This window comes from Protopterus annectens, chromosome 2.part1 (assembly GCF_019279795.1).
Source record: "Protopterus annectens isolate FY-2018-M chromosome 2.part1, PAN1.0, whole genome shotgun sequence".
Lineage (NCBI taxonomy): Eukaryota > Metazoa > Chordata > Ceratodontiformes > Protopteridae > Protopterus > Protopterus annectens.
In genome coordinates this window covers 1840407047-1840430598 of record NC_056729.1, presented here as the reverse complement: position 1 = coordinate 1840430598, position 23552 = coordinate 1840407047, and positions in this window count along the sequence as shown.

Below are 23552 nucleotides of genomic sequence, written 5' to 3'. Positions count from 1 at the left end.
TGATGTCCTTAAGGGGTCATTTCATATATCCCAGGAATCACACAGTAAAAGTCTGGCTTGGCTGGGTTTTCTTGTAGTTTTTTACTAATTGGATTGGCTGTGTGTCCTGTTTACTCTTATTTAGTTGTTAGATGGGATATTTTTCAGACACCTTAATGGTGGTGGACATCAGCTGGGTACAGCAGCCCTGCATTTCTAAAGGTTAGTAAAACAGTCCACTTATGCTGTGCAGATGAAGTCAAACGAAGACTGAAATGTGCATCCCGCAGTTAGTGGTGTTTGGCTTTATTGGCCAGACTTAGTCCATAGCACACTTGAAAAGAAAAAAATGGCATGGGCATTCAGAACTGCTATACAGCTGAAACACCTGATGTCCTTAAGGGGTCATTTGTATAAATCCCAGGAATCACACAGTGAAAGCTACTGTCGGAAGCTGATGTCATTTTGAAGTGGAGCAAAGGAAGAACACAGACAACAGACATTTTCTCAGGAGTTGATGACATTAGGTCTGAGGGTTAAACAACATAGGGTAAACACAAACATTAGGGTTGTTCTCATAAACTGGTGTCAATAAATATAAGGTCTGAAACATTGCTTAACACAGACCTTATGAATGTCCTTATGACCTGGTAACAGTAGTTGTAAGGGATGTCCAGTGGTGGGTGAGCACAGGTCTTAGGGCTGCTCTCAGTAGTTGGATGATAAATTAGGAACTGAACACACACACACACACACACACACACACACACACACACACACACACACACACACACACACACACACACACACACACACACAGTAGGACTGCTTTCAGAAGCGTGAATCAGTTGGTGTCAGTGATGAATGGAGAAGTGGGTAAACAAAGACATTATGTATATACTCTCAACAGCTGCCGTCTGCCGATAAGGCTGATCACAGTTTTTACGAGTGGGAAATCTGCCTTGTGATGCAGTATATGTTTCCATTTATGTCGGTCATTCTTATCAGTGTTCTATCAATGTGTACCACGATACATAAGTACCTGAAATTATAGAAACAAAATGAGACTCTAAAATGATCCATGATATACAAGAACCTCTAATTAGAGAGACAAAATGAGGTTCAGAATCCAAGAAAATGTTCATGATATATATGTACCTCTAATTACAAAGACAAAATGAAACTCCAGAATGTACCATGATATATGTACCCCAAACTACAGAGGGAAAATGGAGCTCCAAGAAAATGTACCACGATACACAAATACCCCCGATTTTGGACAGAAAATGAAATTCGAAGAAAATATACTGTGATACAATAGTACTACTAACTACAGAAACAAAAGGATACCCCAAGAAAATGAACTATAATATACAGGTACCTCAAGTTAGAGATAAAACGAGCCTCCAAGAAAATGTACCATAATATAAAATTACTCCTAATTACAGAGACAAAATTAGGTTCCAAAACATACCAAGATACACAAGTACCCATAAATACAGACAAAATGAAGCTCCAAGAATATCTGCCACACTATGAAGGTAATCCTAATTACAGAGAAAATGAGTTTCCAAAATGTACTGCGATCCACAAGTACCTCTAACTACAGAGACAAAATGAGGCTCCAAGAAAATGAACCATCTTTCATAAGTAGCCCTAATTACAGAGGCAAAAAAGAGGCTCCAAGAAGAGATACCATAATACAAATTACCCCTAATTCTACTTTTGGCTTTTCCTGGTTAGTGTTGCCACAGCAGATCTCCTGCCTGCTTGTGACTGGCAGTGGAGTTTTACAGTGTCAAGTTGCCAGCCTGGCACCCAACTTTCCACAGAAGGAACACACATGCATGCACTCACACCTAGAGCCAATTTAGAGTGCCCAATCCACCTACAGCATGTCTTTGGGAGGAAACTGGAGCACCCGGAGGAAACCCACACGACCACAGGGAAGACATACAGACTCTGCACAGAACATACCCCAGCTGAGGATCGAACCGGAGAATATCTTGCTGTGAGGCAGCAACACTAACCACTGCACCACCACGGCTGTCCACAAATTGCCCCTAATTACAGAAAAAAATGAGGCTCCAAGAAAATGTAACATAATATAAAAGGACTTCTAATTAGAGATAAAATGAGGCTCCTCGAAAACATAACATGATATTTAAGTACCTCTAACTATACAGACAAAATAGGGGTCAAAGAAACTGTACCATGACACATGCGTTCTCCTAACTACAGAGACAAAATGAGATCCAGGAAAATGTTCATAAACTCCTCCTATCTGCAGAATGAATGATTATGGAAAACCATTTGTCAAACAAGTCATAGAATAAGTTCTCTGAAGCATGGGACTGAAAAAAAGCATCATGACATGTGCAAGGTGCATAAAGAGGCAGAACAGCGAGCTAAGAGAAAGGCTTGATAAAATATTGCATCCATTTCCTACAGGCTTATCCTACAAATCAGATAACTGGAAGTGAAGAATGTTTGAAAAAGATGGGTTAAAATATGTAATGGTACTACTGCTATCAGAATGTTCATTTAAAGGTAAATTCTGGAAGCTTATTACATGTTTGTCTGATACAGGAAACTCAGTCTGATAAAAGGCAGATCCAGGAATTTGTGTTGGCACACACAGAAGATGAGCTCATAAAAGATGTCATGTTCATCATTCACAGTGCTGTACTACTCTATGGGTTGTGTCCTGCCAAGGATGCAGCAACCAGCCAGCTTCAGAAAGCTCCAATCCCCTCCCACACAGTCACCAACCAGCCAGCTTCAGAAAGCTCCTATCCTCTCCCACACAGTCACCAACCAGCCAGCTTCAGAAAGCTCCGATCCCCTCCCACACAGTCACCAACCAGCCAGCTTCAGAAAGCTCCAATCCCCTCCCACACAGTCACCAACCAGCCAGCTTCAGAAAGCCCCTATCCCCTCCCACACAGTCACCAACCAGCCAGCTTAAGAAAGCTCTAATCCCCTCCCACACAGTCACCAACCAGCCAGCTTCAGAAAGCTCCTATCCCCTCCCACACAGTCACTCTGAAAGGTTACAGAGATTGCAGACAGCAGTCATCCCTTTATACATTGCTTATCTTAACCTGGCCAAGGCTTTTAAAACTATCTCTCTACTGGTATTATTGAAAATTAAATAGACTTACTGTAAACTTTTACATTGCCCATTGGATTGTAAATAGGCTATCTACCAGATCTCAAGTGGTGAAAGCTGCTGGCACCCTCTTTGCATACAAAACTGTAAGTAAGAGGTTGCTAGAGGGATCAGAGCTCTTCTCTGGTTGGCACTTATTTTGCAAATATTCTAGCTAGTATTCCAGTGTTTGTGACCAGGTTTGCTGATGACTGCAAGCTGGATACTATTATCTGTTCATGTCCTTGCACCTAAAATGCTCCAACAAGGGCTGGGATCTGCTCATACCTGGTGTACTGAAAATGGTCTCAAGCTTAAACGGAGAATATTGGCATTCAGGAAAAAAGCTGCTCTTTCTTCATATATTATTAGAGGTAGTCCTATTCAAAGCAATACAGTAAAGACTTAAACTTTGCCTGTGATATAAATAGGACCTGATGGAGAGACAGGTATGTATCCCAGAGACTACCCTGTCTCTGGAACAGGCTCCCCATCCATGTGAAGCAGAGTTCATCCCTAACCCAGTTCAAGTGTAACTTGGACAGCTGGATGGGGAACAGGAAATTCATCCCTGGTTTGGTACCTATGTCTCTAATGGACACAAGCAACCTTGAAATGGTTCATCTCCAAGGCCCCTGCTGATAAATGTTTCATCTTACAAGCCCCTGATTACACTTATCAAGAGTACCAGAACTTGTTAGAGATTTGGGATGCATGGCTAGGCTTAAAAAGGTGCTTGTGGTCATTAGCCTAGTAAATACATATGAACCTATGAATTAGACACATGGGTACTTATGTGGTCAGCTCTGTCTGTCTCATTCGATTATCAATTTTACACCATAGTCAAAAATGCATTCTATCTGTCCCAGTTAATTTTTAAGAGAATATCTTAAAGATTCAAAGACGTCCTCTATCTCTGTACTCTTCCCTATTAAGAGACGTTCTACATATCTGTACTCTTCCCTCATCAGAGATGTCCTCTATCTCTGTACTCTTCCCTCATCAGAGATGTCCTCTATCTCTGTACTCTTCCCTTATCAGAGATGTCCTCTATCTCTGTACTCTTCCCTCATCAGAGATGTCCTCTATCTCTGTACTCTTCCCTATTAAGAGACGTTCTACATATCTGTACTCTTCCCTTATCAGAGATGTCCTCTATCTCTGTACTCTTCCCTATTAAGAGACGTTCTACATATCTGTACTCTTCCCTCATCAGAGATGTCCTCTATCTCTGTACTCTTCCCTTATCAGAGATGTCCTCTATCTCTGTACTCTTCCCTTATCAGAGATGTCCTCTATCTCTGTACTCTTCCCTTATCAGAGATGTCCTCTATCTCTGTACTCTTCCCTTATCAGAGATGTCCTCTATCTCTGTACTCTTCCCTTATCAGAGATGTCCTCTATCTCTGTACTCTTCCCTCATCAGAGATGTCCTCTATCTCTGTACTCTTCCCTTATCAGAGATGTCCTCTATCTCTGTACTCTTCCCTCATCAAAGACGTCCTCTATCTCTGTACTCTTCCCTTATCAGAGATGTCCTCTATCTCTGTACTCTTCCCTTATCAGAGATGTCCTCTATCTCTGTACTCTTCCCTTATCAGAGATGTCCTCTATCTCTGTACTCTTCCCTTATCAGAGATGTCCTCTATCTCTGTACTCTTCCCTTATCAGAGATGTCCTCTATCTCTGTACTCTTCCCTTATCAGAGATGTCCTCTATCTCTGTACTCTTCCCTTATCAGAGATGTCTTCTATCTCTGTACTCTTCCCTATTAAGAGACGTTCTACATATCTGTACTCTTCCCTCATCAGAGATGTCCTCTATCTCTGTACTCTTCCCTTATCAGAGATGTCCTCTATCTCTGTACTCTTCCCTTATCAGAGATGTCTTCTATCTCTGTACTCTTCCCTATTAAGAGACGTTCTACATATCTGTACTCTTCCCTCATCAGAGATGTCCTCTATCTCTGTACTCTTCCCTTATCAGAGATGTCCTCTATCTCTGTACTCTTCCCTCATCAGAGATGTCCTCTATCTCTGTACTCTTCCCTTATCAGAGATGTCCTCTATCTCTGTACTCTTCCCTCATCAGAGATGTCCTCTATCTCTGTACTCTTCCCTTATCAGAGATGTCCTCTATCTCTGTACTCTTCCCTTATCAGAGATGTCCTCTATCTCTGTACTCTTCCCTTATCAGAGATGTCCTCTATCTCTGTACTCTTCCCTATTAAGAGACGTTCTACATATCTGTACTCTTCCCTTATCAGAGATGTCCTCTATCTCTGTACTCTTCCCTCATCAGAGATGTCCTCTATCTCTGTACTCTTCCCTATTAAGAGACGTTCTACATATCTGTACTCTTCCCTCATCAGAGATGTCCTCTATCTCTGTACTCTTCCCTATTAAGAGACGTTCTACATATCTGTACTCTTCCCTTATCAGAGATGTCCTCTATCTCTGTACTCTTCCCTATTAAGAGACGTTCTACATATCTGTACTCTTCCCTCATCAGAGATGTCCTCTATCTCTGTACTCTTCCCTCATCAGAGATGTCCTCTATCTCTGTACTCTTCCCTCATCAGAGATGTCCTCTATCTCTGTACTCTTCCCTTATCAGAGATGTCCTCTATCTCTGTACTCTTCCCTCATCAGAGATGTCCTCTATCTCTGTACTCTTCCCTTATCAGAGATGTCCTCTATCTCTGTACTCTTCCCTTATCAGAGATGTCCTCTATCTCTGTACTCTTCCCTTATCAGAGATGTCCTCTATCTCTGTACTCTTCCCTTATCAGAGATGTCCTCTATCTCTGTACTCTTCCCTTATCAGAGATGTCCTCTATCTCTGTACTCTTCCCTCATCAAAGACGTCCTCTATCTCTGTACTCTTCCCTTATCAGAGATGTCCTCTATCTCTGTACTCTTCCCTATTAAGAGACGTTCTACATATCTGTACTCTTCCCTCATCAGAGATGTCCTCTATCTCTGTACTCTTCCCTTATCAGAGATGTCCTCTATCTCTGTACTCTTCCCTTATCAGAGATGTCCTCTATCTCTGTACTCTTCCCTTATCAGAGATGTCCTCTATCTCTGTACTCTTCCTTATCAGAGATGTCCTCTATCTCTGTACTCTTCCCTTATCAGAGATGTCCTCTATCTCTGTACTCTTCCCTTATCAGAGATGTCCTCTATCTCTGTACTCTTCCCTTATCAGAGATGTCCTCTATCTCTGTACTCTTCCCTTATCAGAGATGTCCTCTATCTCTGTACTCTTCCCTTATCAGAGATGTCCTCTATCTCTGTACTCTTCCCTTATCAGAGATGTCCTCTATCTCTGTACTCTTCCCTCATCAGAGATGTCCTCTATCTCTGTACTCTTCCCTTATCAGAGATGTCCTCTATCTCTGTACTCTTCCCTTATCAGAGATGTCTTCTATCTCTGTACTCTTCCCTATTAAGAGACGTTCTACATCTCTGTACTCTTCCCTTATCAGAGATGTCCTCTATCTCTGTACTCTTCCCTTATCAGAGATGTCCTCTATCTCTGTACTCTTCCCTATTAAGAGACGTCCTACATCTCTGTACTCTTCCCTCATCAGAGATGTCCTCTATCTCTGTACTCTTCCCTTATCAGAGATGTCCTCTATCTCTGTACTCTTCCCTTATCAGAGATGTCCTCTATCTCTGTACTCTTCCCTTATCAGAGATGTCCTCTATCTCTGTACTCTTCCCTCATCAGAGATGTCCTCTATCTCTGTACTCTTCCCTTATCAGAGATGTCCTCTATCTCTGTACTCTTCCCTTATCAGAGATGTCCTCTATCTCTGTACTCTTCCCTCATCAGAGATGTCCTCTATCTCTGTACTCTTCCCTATTAAGAGACGTTCTACATATCTGTACTCTTCCCTCATCAGAGATGTCCTCTATCTCTGTACTCTTCCCTTATCAGAGATGTCCTCTATCTCTGTACTCTTCCCTTATCAGAGATGTCCTCTATCTCTGTACTCTTCCCTCATCAGAGATGTCCTCTATCTCTGTACTCTTCCCTCATCAGAGATGTCCTCTATCTCTGTACTCTTCCCTTATCAGAGATGTCCTCTATCTCTGTACTCTTCCCTCATCAGAGATGTCCTCTATCTCTGTACTCTTCCCTCATCAGAGATGTCCTCTATCTCTGTACTCTTCCCTTATCAGAGATGTCCTCTATCTCTGTACTCTTCCCTTATCAGAGATGTCCTCTATCTCTGTACTCTTCCCTCATCAGAGATGTCCTCTATCTCTGTACTCTTCCCTTATCAGAGATGTCCTCTATCTCTGTACTCTTCCCTTATCAGAGATGTCCTCTATCTCTGTACTCTTCCCTATTAAGAGACGTTCTACATATCTGTACTCTTCCCTCATCAGAGATGTCCTCTATCTCTGTACTCTTCCCTTATCAGAGATGTCCTCTATCTCTGTACTCTTCCCTCATCAGAGATGTCCTCTATCTCTGTACTCTTCCCTTATCAGAGATGTCCTCTATCTCTGTACTCTTCCCTCATCAGAGATGTCCTCTATCTCTGTACTCTTCCCTTATCAGAGATGTCCTCTATCTCTGTACTCTTCCCTTATCAGAGATGTCCTCTATCTCTGTACTCTTCCCTTATCAGACCCTTCATCGAACACTTTTCCCCTTTGGAATGTTCAAATCCAAGCATATCTTACTGAAATGGCCCGCCTTAAATCCTTCAGCTATCCTTCTAGAATAGCACAACTCTCCATATGTTCAGTAGCAGTAGGTGTTCTGAGATGACCTGTGTCTCACTTTTTGAGCCATGAATGACTTAATCCTATTTGGGTCTCCTATTTCAATGCAAAACCAGTAGCCTGTGCTAAGGATGTAAATCTAGACCAGCAAATAAACATGACTCACTGGAGAGATGGGTTCTTAGCTGTATAACGATATATGTGTGTGTGTGTGTGTGTGTGTGTGTGTGTGTGTTATGTGCATGTGTTTGTGTATGTGTTCAACTTTTACACTTTTTTTTTTTTGAAATAGTAAAAAACACACACTGATATAGTTCTCTGAGTATAACCCCAATTATCTCCCAGTTACTCCATGACTGCTACCAGTATACTTTCTGGCTGATATTCTGCAGTTTTCTTATTCTTAGCCACAGAGCACACTCTCAATGAGAATCCAACATTTCTCTCACTCTCTCTCTGCAACTTCTTTCTTCTGTCTATATAGCCCCTCTTCTTATAATAAGGTGCTTTAAGTATTTCTATCTTACTCCCCTCTCTAAAATTCTCGAAAAGTGTATCTCCATGCAACTATTAAACTATCTGCTATCCAACAGTCACTTATCTAACACACAACATGGGTTTCACCTTGACCATAGCACCACAACTGCCCTTCTAAGCTTTACCATCACCATTAATCACCATAGAAATAATGGATAATTTGTTTCCACTATCTTCTTAGATCTCTTTAAATCTTTCGACACAGTTCTTCACCAGAAACTCTTTGATGAACTAGCATTTCTAAATCTCAGCTCCTCTGCTCTACCCTGGTTTCATAGCTATTTATCAGGCTATCAGCAAGCTGTCAAATGGCAACAGGAACTCATAGGTTCATAGGTAGGTACTAGGCTATCTGCCCAAGGGCATTTATAAGCCTAGCCAGAGTGTATCAGCTTTCGCAAACCCATTGATTAATTAACTGAGCCTCTGTCAAAAAGAGCCAATGAAGTGATCCCAGGGGTGTATTTTCTGTTACCCATCCACTCGTTAAGGTTTCTCTTGAAGAGTGTTAGTGAGGGGCTCTGCCTAATGTATTTAGGAATTTTGTTCCAAAGCATGGGGAGTCTCTGTGACAGGAATCTATCCCTCCAGCATGTTCTATTTATTGTTGTGGTGAGGTTTAGCTCACTAGAGCGAGTGGCTCACAGTGACTTGGATTTCTTTAGGTGGAGCATGTCCATCAATTCTGAGTTGGACATGGCTTTGTAAGTCAGGCAGAGATCACCTCTGAGTAAGCGATATGCGACTGAGTACAGCTGGAGTTTTTCCAGTCAGGCTGCATAGGATATATGTTTGAGGCAAGTAATCCTTGTGCTGAGATACTTTTGTGGTCTTTCCAGCTGTTGGAAGTGTCTTGTGAGTTACATCCCAAATGGGACATTGTACTCTATATGATGGGTCTGATGAGTGACGAGTAGAGGGGCACTATAACCTCTTTATTTCTAGATGCGAACCCTTTAGTAATTAGATGGGCTACAAAGAAGGATTTCCTAACTACTTTGGCAGTATGATTGTCAAAGGAAAGATTACTATCTACCTGGGTCCCCAGATCTCTTATTACCTCTTTTGTATTAAGGGGGCTGCCACCTATGTGGTAATTAGTGGGTGTTTTGTTTTTCTCAGACGGGATGACTATGCATTTTTTGGCATTTAGCTTGAGACCATGACTATGACACTAGGTGTCTGTCCCAGTAAGACCCTTTTAGAGAATGTCCCTGTCAGCCGGAGAGTCAATTATGGCTCCCAGTTTGCAGTCATCGGCGAACTTAGTTAGCCATAGTCCTCCTGTGTTTGCCTGTACTTCTGAGAAGTATATGCCAAACAGTAGGTGTCCCAGGACAGAGCCCTGTGGGATACCACTTGTGACTGGTTTAGAGTTGGACCTGGAGCCCGCTATTCTTACCGTGCGAGTTCTGTCTGTAAGCCAGTTAGCAACCCATCTTGTGACATAGGGGTTTATGTTCAGGCTGGTGAATTTTTCTATAATTTCCTAGTGGGGAATGGTGTCAAAAGCCTTGGCAAGATCAGGGTAGACTGTGTGAACTACGGTCTGCTCATCTATGGCCTTGGTGACTGTCTCGAAGAAGTCAACCAGGTTTAGTAGGCATGATCTGCCCTTAAAGCTGAACTGCATCAGGTCAAGTGTTTGGAGGCTCCCAATGTCTTTGTTAATGAGTTCCATGATGATGCTCTCCATAGCCTTGCAGACCAGGCTAGTTAGGCTTATGGGGCAATATGGCCCCTCCTTTGTGGAGCAGAATAACCATTGCTGTGCACCATTCTATGGGCACGTAGCCTGTGGAGAGGCTGAGGTTGAACAGTGTGTTTAGGTGGGGGGTTAGTTCGCTCTGTAGTTTGTGCAAGATGCAGCCTGGGACACCATCTGGCCCCATTGATGCTGTGTTTTTGGCTTTTGAAAGGGCTGTTTTCACCTCTGCGTTTGTGATTTCCGGGACACTACACTTTTCTGGTATTGTTGTGGGCCCTTTTGGGGGTGAGAGGGGGGTGAAGTTTGCACTGAATCTATCTGCCAAGATGTTGGCAATTTCAGTGGGTTCAGTATATTTTGTGCTATTTTGCACTAGCTCAGAGCATATCTGTGAGTTGCCACTTAGATTCTTGACATAGCTAAAGAAGTCTTTGTGGTTATCTTTTGAATCCTTGGCTATTTTTCTTTCAAAGTTAGCCTTGGAGGATTTTATGAGGGACCTTAGTTTCTTACTGATACTGATCAGGGATGTCTTTCCTTCTTGGGATTTTCTTTTTTCTGAACTAGTTTCCTCCTTCTATGGCAGGATTCCACTAGACTGGTCTTGGTTTTGCTAGGGGTAGCATGATCCATGCATCCTTGTAGGTGCTCACAGAGTGCATTTGTAAAGGTTCCTGCATCTTGGACACTGTTATCATTTAGCGTGGGGGCTGTGAACTTTACCACCTCTGTCTTAAGTAAGGTGAAGTTTGCTATAGAAAATTTTTTCACTGTGGTTTCCTTGGTTGGAGGTGGTGGTGTGGTGTGGACATCCAGACTGATTAGTTTATGGTCTGATCTAACCAGTGACGGGTTGACCTCTGGTGTAGAACACCTGTCGCCCTTGTTGGTGATGACCAGGTGCAATATGTTTTCAACTCTGGTAGGGGAGTTTACCTGCCGATCCAGGGCATTTGAGTTGATAAATACCAAGAAGTGCTGGACCTGGGAGTTTGTACTTGAGTAGTTTTCCCAGTTAATGGTAGGGTAATTGAAATCACCCAATATCAGGGTGTTCGGTAGGATCTTCATGTTTTTCAGTGTCTCCAGAAAGGTAGAATGGTGGTCCTGGGTCATGGAGTGTGATCTGTAGCAGGCCAAAATTTGCATTGCAGATTTTCCTGGTGTTAGATGCACATGGATGATCTCGGAGGTATCATGCTGCACCACTAACCTGGAGGTGTAGGTATCCTTGATGAATATGGATACACCCCCTCCTTTTGTGTTTTGGTCCATGTTCTGTGGCCAAAATGTGTGGTATGAGTTGTAGCCCTGTAGTGCTGGGGTGCTCTGTGGAGCCCTGAACCAGGTTTCAGTTACTGCACAGATGTTGAAGTTCTCCATACTGAGGAGTGCTTCCAACATGTGTATTTTGAGATTTAAACTCCTGGCATTGAGTAGCATACCTGGCAGTGCTGGGATGCTCTGTGGAGCCTTGAACCAGGTTTCAGTTACTGCACAGATGTCGACGTTCTCCATACTGAGGAGTGCTTCGACCATGTGCATTTTGAGATTTAAACTCCTGGCATTGAGTAGCATACCTGGCAGTGCTGGGATGCTCTGTGGAGCCTTGAACCAGGTTTCAGTTACTGCACAGGTGTCGATGTTCTCCATACTGAGGAGTGCTTCGAGCGCGTGCATTTTGAGATTTAAACTCCTGGCATTGAGTAGCATACCTGGTAGTGCTGGGATGCTCTGTGGAGCCTTGAACCAGGTTTCAGTTACTGCACAGATGTTGACGTTCTCCATACTGAGGAGTGCTTCGAGCGCGTGCATTTTGAGATTTAAACTCCTGGCATTGAGTAGCAAACCTGGTAGTGCTGGGATGCTCTGTGGAGCCTTGAACCAGGTTTCAGTTACTGCACAGATGTCGACGATCTCCATACTGAGGAGTGCTTCGACCATGTGCATTTTGAGATTTAAACTCCTGGCATTGAGTAGCATACCTGGTAGTGCTGGGATGCTCTGTGGAGCCTTGAACCAGGTTTCAGTTACTGCACAGATGTTGACATTCGCCATACTGAGGAGTGCTTCGAGCGTGTGCATTTTGAGATTTAAACTCCTGGTGTTGAGTAGCATAAGCCTCATTTTTTTATTTGTGCTGTTTATGGAGGTGGGTTTGACTTTTGAGCCTTGCCTAAAAAAGGCACTATGGGGGCAGCAAGAGCCTTGGCCAGTATTCAAAAGCCTAGGGGTGACAGGTGCAAGCAGTCTCTTGTGAAGCAATGACGCTTGTCGAGCATGTCGTCCCAGGCTGACGGACACTGGATCCCCTTTGAATGACACCAGAAGTTTAGCCAATTGTTGAAACTGATCATTTTTTCTTTATACTGAGGTATCATTCTTGGTGAGGGCAGGATGCTACTCAGGGTCAGGGTCATACCCACCTGGGCTACATGATCAGCGAGCTCTTCCATGTCTCTTTTCATGTAGTCCAAGGAGGTACATCTCAGGTCATTCACACCAACATGAACAATGACAGAGTCATATTTGTACTTGTTCTGGAGTGACCTGAGTGCTTGTGTTATGTGGCAGATTCTGGCTCCCGACAAGCAGCTAACAGTAACCTTCTCCTTGTCCAGCCTAGTGAGTGGGATGTCAGGGTGCCTGACTATAGAGTCTCCTATTACTAGTGTGTTAGGTATGTTATTTCGCCTTAAGGGCTGTGATTGTGCGGCACACTGATTTTGTGTTTTATGTGTTGTCTGGTTTGTGATGGGAGGTGCAGGTTTTTTGGGTGTCTGCTTTGGAGGTTTGTGATGCTTTTGCAGGTTTTTATTTAGAGCCTCCGAGTATGATTTTGTGTATTTATGTGTATTTTTTTGCAGTGCTGGTTTAGTATGTCTATGTGAGGCTGGAGGTGTGGTGCAAGTGTTAACCTTCTCCTCATGACTGCCTGTTCCAGTCTTGGGTGGAGAGAGCTTAGCCTCCAATTTAGCTATATAATTGCATCTCTCGCATATGTTAATGTTTTGTGGTAGGAGGAGAGGGTTGTCTGTGTACATGAGGCAGTTGTAACATTGCCTCAGGATACTCAGGTTCACCAGCTGGACTGGAGAGTACATCTGAAATTGCCCTTTGGTCATGCTTGAATAGTAGGGTGAGCTGCTTAGTCTTGTGGTTGGTGAGGGGTGAATAATGAGCCTTGCCCTGCTGGGCAATCAAGTGTCGGGGTATATTAGTGCTTGCTATTTGGTCTGAGCAAGTGCTGGACTGTAGGATGCTTTTTAAGTGTTTTGGTTGAGAGTTAGACTACTTTCAAGGGAAAAACTGAAGAGGAGACTTGGTGGAGCCGGGATAAATTTAGCCCTAGCTAACCGGCACTGCCCCTGTTACCTGTCACCCTTGTTGTTTCACAAGGTTCCATCCTTGGTCTGCTCCTTTTCAGTATAGTTACTAATCAGCTTCAGTCTTCAACCCCCCCCCCCCCTTATACTCTATGATCCAACATGCAGACGATTCAACTCTAATATGTTTTGCTCCTTCCCTCAAACAACTTGTCTGCTCTACTCTGGAATCCTTCCTATCCATTGAATCTTGGCAATCTAAATCTCATCTTATACTTAATCCTTCGAAAACCAAACTGATGCTGTTTCACCCCACTAAATCTCATGATCCCTGTTCCACTTTCCAGATTTACTCATCCAACAATACCTTAACACCAGCTGTATCCCACACAAAATTATTAGGTGTCATTATTGATAATGACCTAAAATTTGATGATTACCTAGCACGGACCATCAAAAAAACTCATATTAGACTAGGTTCTCTTTACAGAATTAAGACTTTCTTTACAAATACCACAAGACACAGCCAGAATCCATCTTCTCTCTTTATTCCTATATGCATCCCCCATCTTTACAAACCAAAGTAAGAGGAGTGTAAAAAAACTGGAGACCTGTTACAACAAAATTGCTAGATTACTGAGCACATCACTGCTCTGCCTTACAGCCACGGAACTGGCTTGAATTACTTCATCAACTAATACACTCTCAAATCACCTCATATACCAACCTGATAAAATTCCTGCCCTTCGTCTCATGCTTCAACCCTACAATAACAATAAGAACCTCTGATCCTCCTCCAAATCTCACTTTCATGTCACTAAATCCCTTAATAGAGCTGGTGACTCCCTTTATTCAAACTATATTGCCAAAAATGGAATTCTATCCTTCAGACTATTTTAACCACACCAACACTTCTCATTTCAAAAAAATGCTGAACGATTACCAAGGTAGCAACTGGATCTGTTCATGCTCTAGTCCTGGCTGACAACTTCTTCTGACTCTTCATTTCTTGCTGACTTTGCCTGCTATCTCAGCTTCCTTTTTACCCCTTTGTAAACCCTGAATTCTTATTCTGTCCATCTCTCCCTTCTATTTTTTCTGTTTCTTTAGCTATTTCCTTTCTATTTTTACTGTTACCTCTAACCCCATAACTCATTACTTCTCCTATTAATCTTTCTTCTCCGTCTGATTTTTATTCCCTATAGCTTGCCCCCTTTCCTCTTTATTCCACTTCTCGGTCTACTCTTTTCTCCTCTACATTGCTCCCCCTTTCTTTTCTCCTCTACATTGCTCCCCCTTTCTTTTCTCCTCTACATTGCTCCCCCTTTCTTTTCTCCTCTACATTGCTCCCCCTTTCCTTAATCCTCTGTATCTCACACAGTAGACTTAACTTGTTCTTTTACTTCGTACTTTCAGTTGTTTTACCATTTACGTGTTGATCTAATCTATACATGTTTTACGTCTTTTCTTGGACTCCACTCTTTATACCTCCAGTCTCTGACTATTTGTCATAAAAACAAACCTCTGTATAAAATCTTCCTTTTTTCTCTATAAGTTCTGTCTATTGTAAATCTCTTTTGTTATAGTCTTTTTACATTTGGTTTCTCTGTAAAACCTTTTTAAATTTTTTCTTATAAATTTTTTGTCATCGATAAATTCTCTAAAATTGTATACTGTCCAAGTATTGTTTTTTGTAGCTATTATTGTATGTTTTATGGAGATTTTCTCTCCAGGCCTCCACTGAAAATGGGCTATCACCCAGTCGGACTATCCCGGTATACAAAAGTAAATAAATAAGTGACCCCTCCATACTGTCCCACCATTGTTGTCTCACATACTGCCCTTTGGTTGCCAGAGACACCATACCACATGACCTCCTCAGTGTGGATAGGCACCACTGACAAGTCAGATCTTATCTTAGCTAACCTATGACCTCAGTGACAGTGGGCTGCCCTTCCTCCAAACATTAATATAAATATGGCAGTGCTCTGCAGTATACAAAAAGTAGTAACAGGCTCAGCATTGTGGTCACCACATCTGTTGTATGGACTTCTCTTCTTGGCTTGTACGTTTGGTCAAGGCTTTCCTTAGCAACTGCACAAAACGATATTTGGCTTTGAATTCATGAAATGATATTTTCGTACAAAATGTGATGGGAATAAGGTGACAGACTATGACCATTTATAGCATATAAACTCTTCTTACTGGGTTTTGTTCTGACCGTATCTGCTGTGTTGGACACTGTTTTATTGCTGCTCTTGTCATGAGGCCCTGCAGCAAACTGACTGAATTCTAAATGAGCTTTCATTTACAACAGATGCAAGTGATGTGTTTGTTAGTCTACACTTAATGATTGAACCATATTCAATACTGCTTATATCTGAGACATTCTGTACATTATCATTTGGACTTGGGCTTTTATCTCCAGCTTCAGGTTCTGTAACTATTTCTTCCATAGTTCATAGGTTCATAGGTTCATAGTATACTAGGCTAAAGATCTCTAGGGCACTTATAGGTGTAGCCTTGCAATCCAAACAGTGTCCAGGGATGCCTTGTCTGGCACAAATTACTTCTAGCTTGGTCTTGTTTTATAAATTGATCACTACTGTTTTTGAGCATTTTCTAAAGCATTTCTTTAATTTTGTGGTAAAAATAGTAATTTCTCTGTTGGCTTTTCTAGTCTGTGTGCCTCCAAATCTCTTTGCAGAAGGGTGAATTAGCCAATGCCTTAGCTGTTTGGTAATTGCTTATTGTTTAGTCTCCACTTGACAGCTGTTTTCTGTGGTTTTACATTATGAAATTCGAGGATCAGACATTTGGTGGCAGAAGGTGTTTACCTGGTCTCTGAGGCGAGAAGCAGTGCAAGAAGCTCAAAGTGGGGTTGTTTATCTGCTAAAGGGGCATACGAGTCCGTTTTAAATATTTTTTCTTTGTGAAAAGCTGCCAACCTGGCCTGGGCAGTTAGCAGTGCCCAGTACAGTAGCGAATGTCTAGACAGTAACATTTTCTTATAAAGTTAGGATTAGATCTGAAACGTTAAACACTGCGGCATTGTACAGAAATAAGTTTATAGCAGTTAGTTTGTGCATTGAATAACATTACCATATTTTAGCATTATATAAATCCTACCCAGAAACTACCCTAGCAGACCCTTGTTAAAACCCAATATTTAATCCTAAACAGCCAGCCCTATTACAGGATCAAACAACATGGATATGCAATTTCCAAATGTGTCTGTGGCCATCTTGGCAGATTTGGGCATCCTGAGGCAATGTAGCATTTGTCTCATGTTCTCAGACAACCAGTTAATCATTAAAGAAAATAACACAGTATGTGAGAGATGTAAATACACAACTTCCTTCAAGACAAAAATCTCACATAAAAACAAGGTTATCAGAAATATCCACGCTATATTCCTCTCACATACCATTTACCACACACACAGATTGTCTCATGCTGATGCACTTAAGAAACCTTTGCAAATCTCAAAGACCTCCAAAGCCACCTAATGGCAGCACTGCACCTCAACAATCACTAACGCACACACCAAAAGCAACACCACACATCTCACATAAGCCTACACCCAATGGTCCCACAAGAGCACAGTACATAAGGCAAGCAAATATTTTACCTAATACTCTTGTCATTGGGGACTCCATTGTGCAACACACAGATGCCCCATTCACCAGGTTGGACACACAGATGCCCCATTCACCAGGTTGGCACACAGATGCCCCATTCACCAGGCTGGACACACAGATGCCCCATTCACCAGGCTGGACATACAGATGCCCCATTCACCAGGCTGGACACACAGATGCCCCATTCACCAGGTTGGACAAGGAGAAGATAACAGCAAGTGGCCAGTCTGGAGCCAGGAGCCACAATTTCATGCGAGCACTCAGATTACAAACCCCGGGTACCAACATGATCCCATCATACTCCATGTGGGAGTAAAGGAAACATACCTCACAGGACTATATGAAATGAGACATAATGGATCTCTCAGAATATGTGTCACAGATAGGTATGAGCCTTGTACTGAACAGCAGTGTACCCTCAAAGATGATGCCACAGTATGACAATAAAATGATTGATTTTAATAAGTGGATTCGTTTCTGGTGTCATTACAGGAGTATCCAATGTCTGTCAGAATAGGAGAAGATGGTCAAATGACCATGTTGTTTTACTAAGGATGGTTTGTTTGTCTGTTCTAGGCTTTCAGATTTTAGCTAAATATTTATCCACTCCCTTACAGCCTGTTTTAGCTGATGCCAAAAAGACAAAACTATCAATATAGTGAAAAAATCTACAAACAACCTTAAGATGTTATTCCACAATGCTTGGAGCCCAAATAAAAAACTTAACACCCTTCAAATCCTCCTAACTCTGGAGGATGTAGACATCTGTGCCGTGACTGAGATGTGGTTCAAAGCCATAGAAAGTACTCCAGAAGTGGAAGGCTTTAGTGCCGTCCATACATTTATGCCGACAGTACAGACTGTGGCAAAGGTGGTGTTTTAATCTGTGTTAGCAACAAACATACCTTCAGGTTGGTTAAACAGGGTGATACCATCCATGTGCAAGTCATGATAGATAAGGTCCCTTACCTTATCATGGCTAGCTACAGGTCACCATCTATGCCCCTAAACTCTCAACTCTAAAACCTACTAGACATGTTCACCATCCAACCAAACACCCTATTCATGGGTGACTTTAACTACCCCTCTGTAGACTGGGAAATGTACACTGTCTCAAACTCACAGATACAGAGCTTCCTGTACTTTATTAATACAAGCACCCTGGAAGAGATACTGCTCTCTCCAACCAGAGGATCAAACATACTGGATCTGGTACTCACCAACATGGGACAGTGTTCTACCTCACCTGCATCACTTCCTCGCTAGTGAAGTCAGATCACAAAGCTGTCTCATTTGAAGAAAAAATCAACCCAGAAAATCCAGCTAAACCAGTAACAGTTAGGAATTATTCAAAGGCAAACTACATCCTATTACATGACAGATTGTCAAAATTCCAGGCTCCCACCAACTCCAAGACTACAGGTACCTATGCAGAATTATTCACAGAGTCACTATACAAACACATGAATGACTGCATAGAAATTGTCGTACAACTAGAAATAAACCCAAAACAAACCCTAAAAACAAATCCCACTGGTCAAATCCTCACCTATAACAGGGTATATAATAAAAGAAGGAAACATATGGCCAAAATCAAGGAAAAGCAACTCCCTTAAAAACAAGTCCTCTCTTATACAACTAAACTAAACAAGAAAGTAAGAGGTCTAATTAAGTCCAACAAGGCCAGCTATTAGGTCAGGATAGTCTTATATACTTAGGACAATCATAATATCTTCTTCAGCTATGTCCAGTATCTTAGAGGTGCTGAACTGGTGCTGAATGGTACCACCTCCACCAATCAGGGTGACATAGCGAGTGTACTGCCTGATAAATTCAGCTCAAACTTCATCCCCCACTCCCCACCCCAGCTCCACCAGGTGAAATCCCTCCAAAATACTTCCTCCAGCTATCAGTAGGGACCAGATGCTGCAGCACTCACTAAAGCCTCCTGCACACTGTAAAACATGACCTATCAGGACCACTTGAGGTGCTCTTCAGCTACAGCCTTGAAACAGGCTACGTTACAAGTGAATAGAGGACCACAACAGTCATTCCCCTCTACAAGGGTGGATCATCAACTGACCCAGGGTTACAGACCCATCAGTCTAACAAGAATAATATGCAAAGCCATGGAACTAATTATCATGAAAATAAGCAAGGACATTGGAAACCCACAGACACTGGGCCCAGCTCAATTTGGCTTTTTTAAAAGATGACCATGCCTACTTGACCTAATAAACATCTCTGAGAGGGTCGCCAAAGCAATGGATGAGGTTAAAACAGGGTATACTGTGTATTTTGACCTGCCCAAGGCATTTGTTACAATATTGCAGTCAAGCATTGTTGACAAACTCTCTGAGCTTGGCATAGACCTTTACATAACTCACTGGGTTGCTGGCTGGCTCACAGACAGGACACAAGATATCAGGATCAGTGAGAACATTTCCAACAAAAGACCGGTTATCAGTGGAGTACCTCAGGGCTCCATGCTGGGCCCACTCCTGTTTGGCATCTACTTCTTGGAAGTCAAGGTTAATGTTCAAGGCCTCTGGTTCACCAAATTGGAGAGGACTGTAAATTGAGAGCTATTATAAATTCCCCAAAACACAAGCATCTTGCAAGAGGGTTTAACACAGACAAGTGACTAGTGCCAAAGCCATGGACTAAAAATCAATGCCAAAAAATGCATTATAATGCCCTTTGGTAAATTATCAATGTTATAATTATATTGATAATAAAATATAAGAAGTTGAAGTTGACAGGGATCTGGGAATATATGTAGACAGCAATCTGGGCTTTGGCTAACATGTAGCTAAGATAATAAGAAAATCATTCTGTGTCACCCAACTTATGGTATTGCTCGTCTAGTCAGGATGTAATAGACAAGACTTCATGGGTTCTCTTCAAACAGCATCAGGACTGAGGCTTAATAACTTTAACTTGGGTAAACTTATATACGAACTAGCTATTACACTCATACATGCTCACTCTCTGGCTGCACTTTCAAAATGGCACTGAAGCTAGCATGTGCTTGCTATTTATATGCAAGTTCAGTCCTTGAGACACTTCTTAAGATACAACAGACACACGCTTTGTTCTACATCCTCCCTCTTTGAGGAATAGGTTAGGCAATATTGACAATATTAGTTGACATGCAATCAGTACAAGTAATTCTTTGTCATGCAGTTATACAGAACTAGAAACATATATACAATAAAGTCCAGGTCGCTGTGTATTACACTAGGTCTGGAAAGTTGACCAAAATGTGTGACATAAAATTTAGAATCAGATTTAGCAACTGGGACTGTGTCTGCTGAATGTTCAACCTTAGGAACATCAGGAACATCACTAGGAATGGAAGTAGAAGACAGGGCACGTTCTGCAACAGGAACATTATTTGGATTGCACCGAGATCTAGAGTTTGTATCACAGGAACAAGGCTGCGATATCGATTCTGATACAGGAAGTAGATGTCTGCGATTTCTCCTGTACTCTACACCCTCAGATTCTACAAAGTAGGATCTTGGCTCAGTACATATACCTGTTACTTGACCAATCCAGTTGAAACCTTTCGCCGTTTGTATCCTCACTGTCTCTCCCTCTTTCAACAGATGAAGAAATCTGCTCGATTTATCATAGCTGGACTTCTGGAAAGAATGCTTTCTGAATAATTTGGCTCTAATGGTTCTGTTGTTCTTAGCTTTAGGCCTCAACAAATTGGAATGAATAGGTAATGTTGCTCTGGTTTGCCTGGTCAGAAGTCTCTGAGCAGGCGAGCCAAGTATATCATCACAGGGTATGTTTCTGAGATTCAGTAAATTCAAAAAGACATTGGTATTGTCATGTGCTGACCTTTCAAGTAATTGCTTTGCACTCTGCACTACACGTTCAGATAGCCTGTTTGACTGGTGATATTCAGGACTACTAGTAACATGCACGTCCCATTCTCTTGTAAATTTCTGAAACAAACTGACTAGTAAATTGAGTACCATTGTCAGAAATAACTGTGTGGACTACCATGGACTGAGAAATGAGGTTTCAACTTAGTGATAGCAGTGGATGTTAGGTTAGGTAGTAAATCGATCTCAAACCAGTTCGAATAAGAGTCTACCAGTACTAAGTAATGCTGATTGTTCCACTTGAATATATCATTGGCTACTGTTGACCAAGATAGTTCAGGAACTGGACTTAGCAGAAGTGTTTTTCTTTGCAAATGCAATTTAGTACTATTGCATACTGAACAAGAAGAAAGTACTTATAGTCTTTTACTAGAAAAGGCCAAAATACTAGTTCTCTTGCCCTTCTTTTGGTAGATTCAGAACCTAGGTGACCATGATGCAAAATCTGGATATATTAATGTTGTAAGAAAGCAGGAATAACAATTCTAGGACCTTTGAAAATAATGCCATCTTCCATCAACATCTCATCTCTAAGGAAGATAAGTTTGCACTTCAGGTGGTACACTAGATTGCTTTGACAGCCAGCCAACATTAATTCAGTAGTTGAGCTTTTGCAAAATTGGATCAGTCTTTGTATGATCTCTCAGCTCATCAAGTCTCGTGGTAGAAAAATTATGCACCTCCATTACGTCAAAGTCAAAATTCTCTGTATCAAGCTGTTCCACTGCATTTCTGGGTGATCTGGATAAGGTATCAGCCAGATAAAGAAGTTTGCCTTTTGTATGGACCATTTTGAAAGTTACTTTTGCAATTTGAGCATCATTATTTGTAATCTCGGTGGAGCTGAATGCAGAGGCTTCTTCAGAATGGTAACTAGAGGTTGGTGATCCATTTCTATCTGAATAGTGACCATAGATATAATCATGAAACGTTGAACATGCCAAAAGTTCTTTCTCAATCTGAGCATATTGCATTTCAGTTTGGGTAAGGGTTCTAGATGCACAGGCTACTGGTCTGCCTTCTTGATAAATAACTGTGCCAAGACCAAATTTTGAAGCGCCACAGGAAACAGTTATTGGTTTACTGACATCATAGTATCTTAATGTAGGTAAAGTGCCAATTTTCCTCTTGGTCTTCAAATCCTCTCTAGTGCTGTTCCAGCCAAGACCATGTAACATTTTTGCCCATCAGCTCTCTTAAAGGTGCGGTCAGCTCACTGAAGTCTGGTATACACTTGCTTAAATAGGTTCATAGGTAGGTACTCGGCTATTGGCCCTAGGGCATAAATAAGCCTAGCCATAAATTTTGTGCTATAGCATTCCCTCCCAGGTGGTTTAGTTACCTACACCCCTGTTGAGCAGGGCCATAGAAGTGATTCTCGGGGTGAATTTCCTGTTTCCCATCCACTCATCAAGATTTCTCTTGAAGAGCGCCAATGAGGAGCTCCACCTCACATATATGGGGACCCTGTTCCAGAGCAAGGGGAGTCTCTGGGACACAAATCTGTCACTCCAACACTTCCTGTTTATTGATGATATTAGTTTTACGTCCCTTGAGTGTGTAGCTCTGGTGGATTGGGTTTTCCTTAGGTGGAGCATTTCTAGCAATTCGGGGTTTGACATAGCCTTGTATGCCAGGCAGAGATCACCTCTGAGTAGCTGGTATGCAACAGAGTACAGTCTGAGTTTTTTTAGCCTCATGGCATAGGGCATCTGTTTAAGGCCCTTTATCCTCTTTGTGAGGTACTTTGAGGCCTCTCCAGCTGCTGCAGCTGTCTTGCTAGGTACATCCCAAATGGGGCATTATATTCAATAAAGGGTCTAATTAGTGATGAGTAAAGGGGGACAATAACTTCCTTATTCCTAGATGCAAATCCCTTTTGGATAAGGTGGGCCATGAAGAAGGATTTTCTAACCACTTTAGCAATGTGGTTGTCAAAAGAGAGGTTACTGCCTATCTGAGTCCCTAGGTCTCTTATCACACTCTCTGTGATAAGTGGGTTGCCACCTATGTTGTAGTTCATAGGTACTTGGTTTTTCCCAAAGAGGATAACAATGCACTTTTTGGCATTTAGTTTGAGGCCATGGTTTTGGCACCATGTATCTGCATCCATAAGACCCTTTTGAAGGATGTCTATGTCACTAGGATTCTCTATTATGGCTCCCAGTTTGCAGTCGACTGCGAACGTTGTTAGCCATAGTCCCTCTGTGTTTGCTTGTACTTCCGAGAAGTATGATACCAAACAGGAGGGGTCCCAGAACTGAGCTCTGTGGTACACCACTAGTCACAGGTTTGGAGTCTGATCTAGCGTTTTCTATCCTCACTGAATGGGTTCTATCCATGAGCCAGTTTGCAACCTATCTTGTTACATAGGGGTTTATATTTAGGTTGGAGAGTTTGTCTATAATCCCGAGTGGGGAATAGTATCAAAGGCCTTTGCAAGATCAAGTTATGCTATGTGAACCACCTTTCCCTCATCTATTGCTTTAGTGACCATTTTGAAGAAGTCAACCAGATTTAGAAGACATGACCTTACCTTCACGAACCCAAACTAGGTGGGGTCTATGGT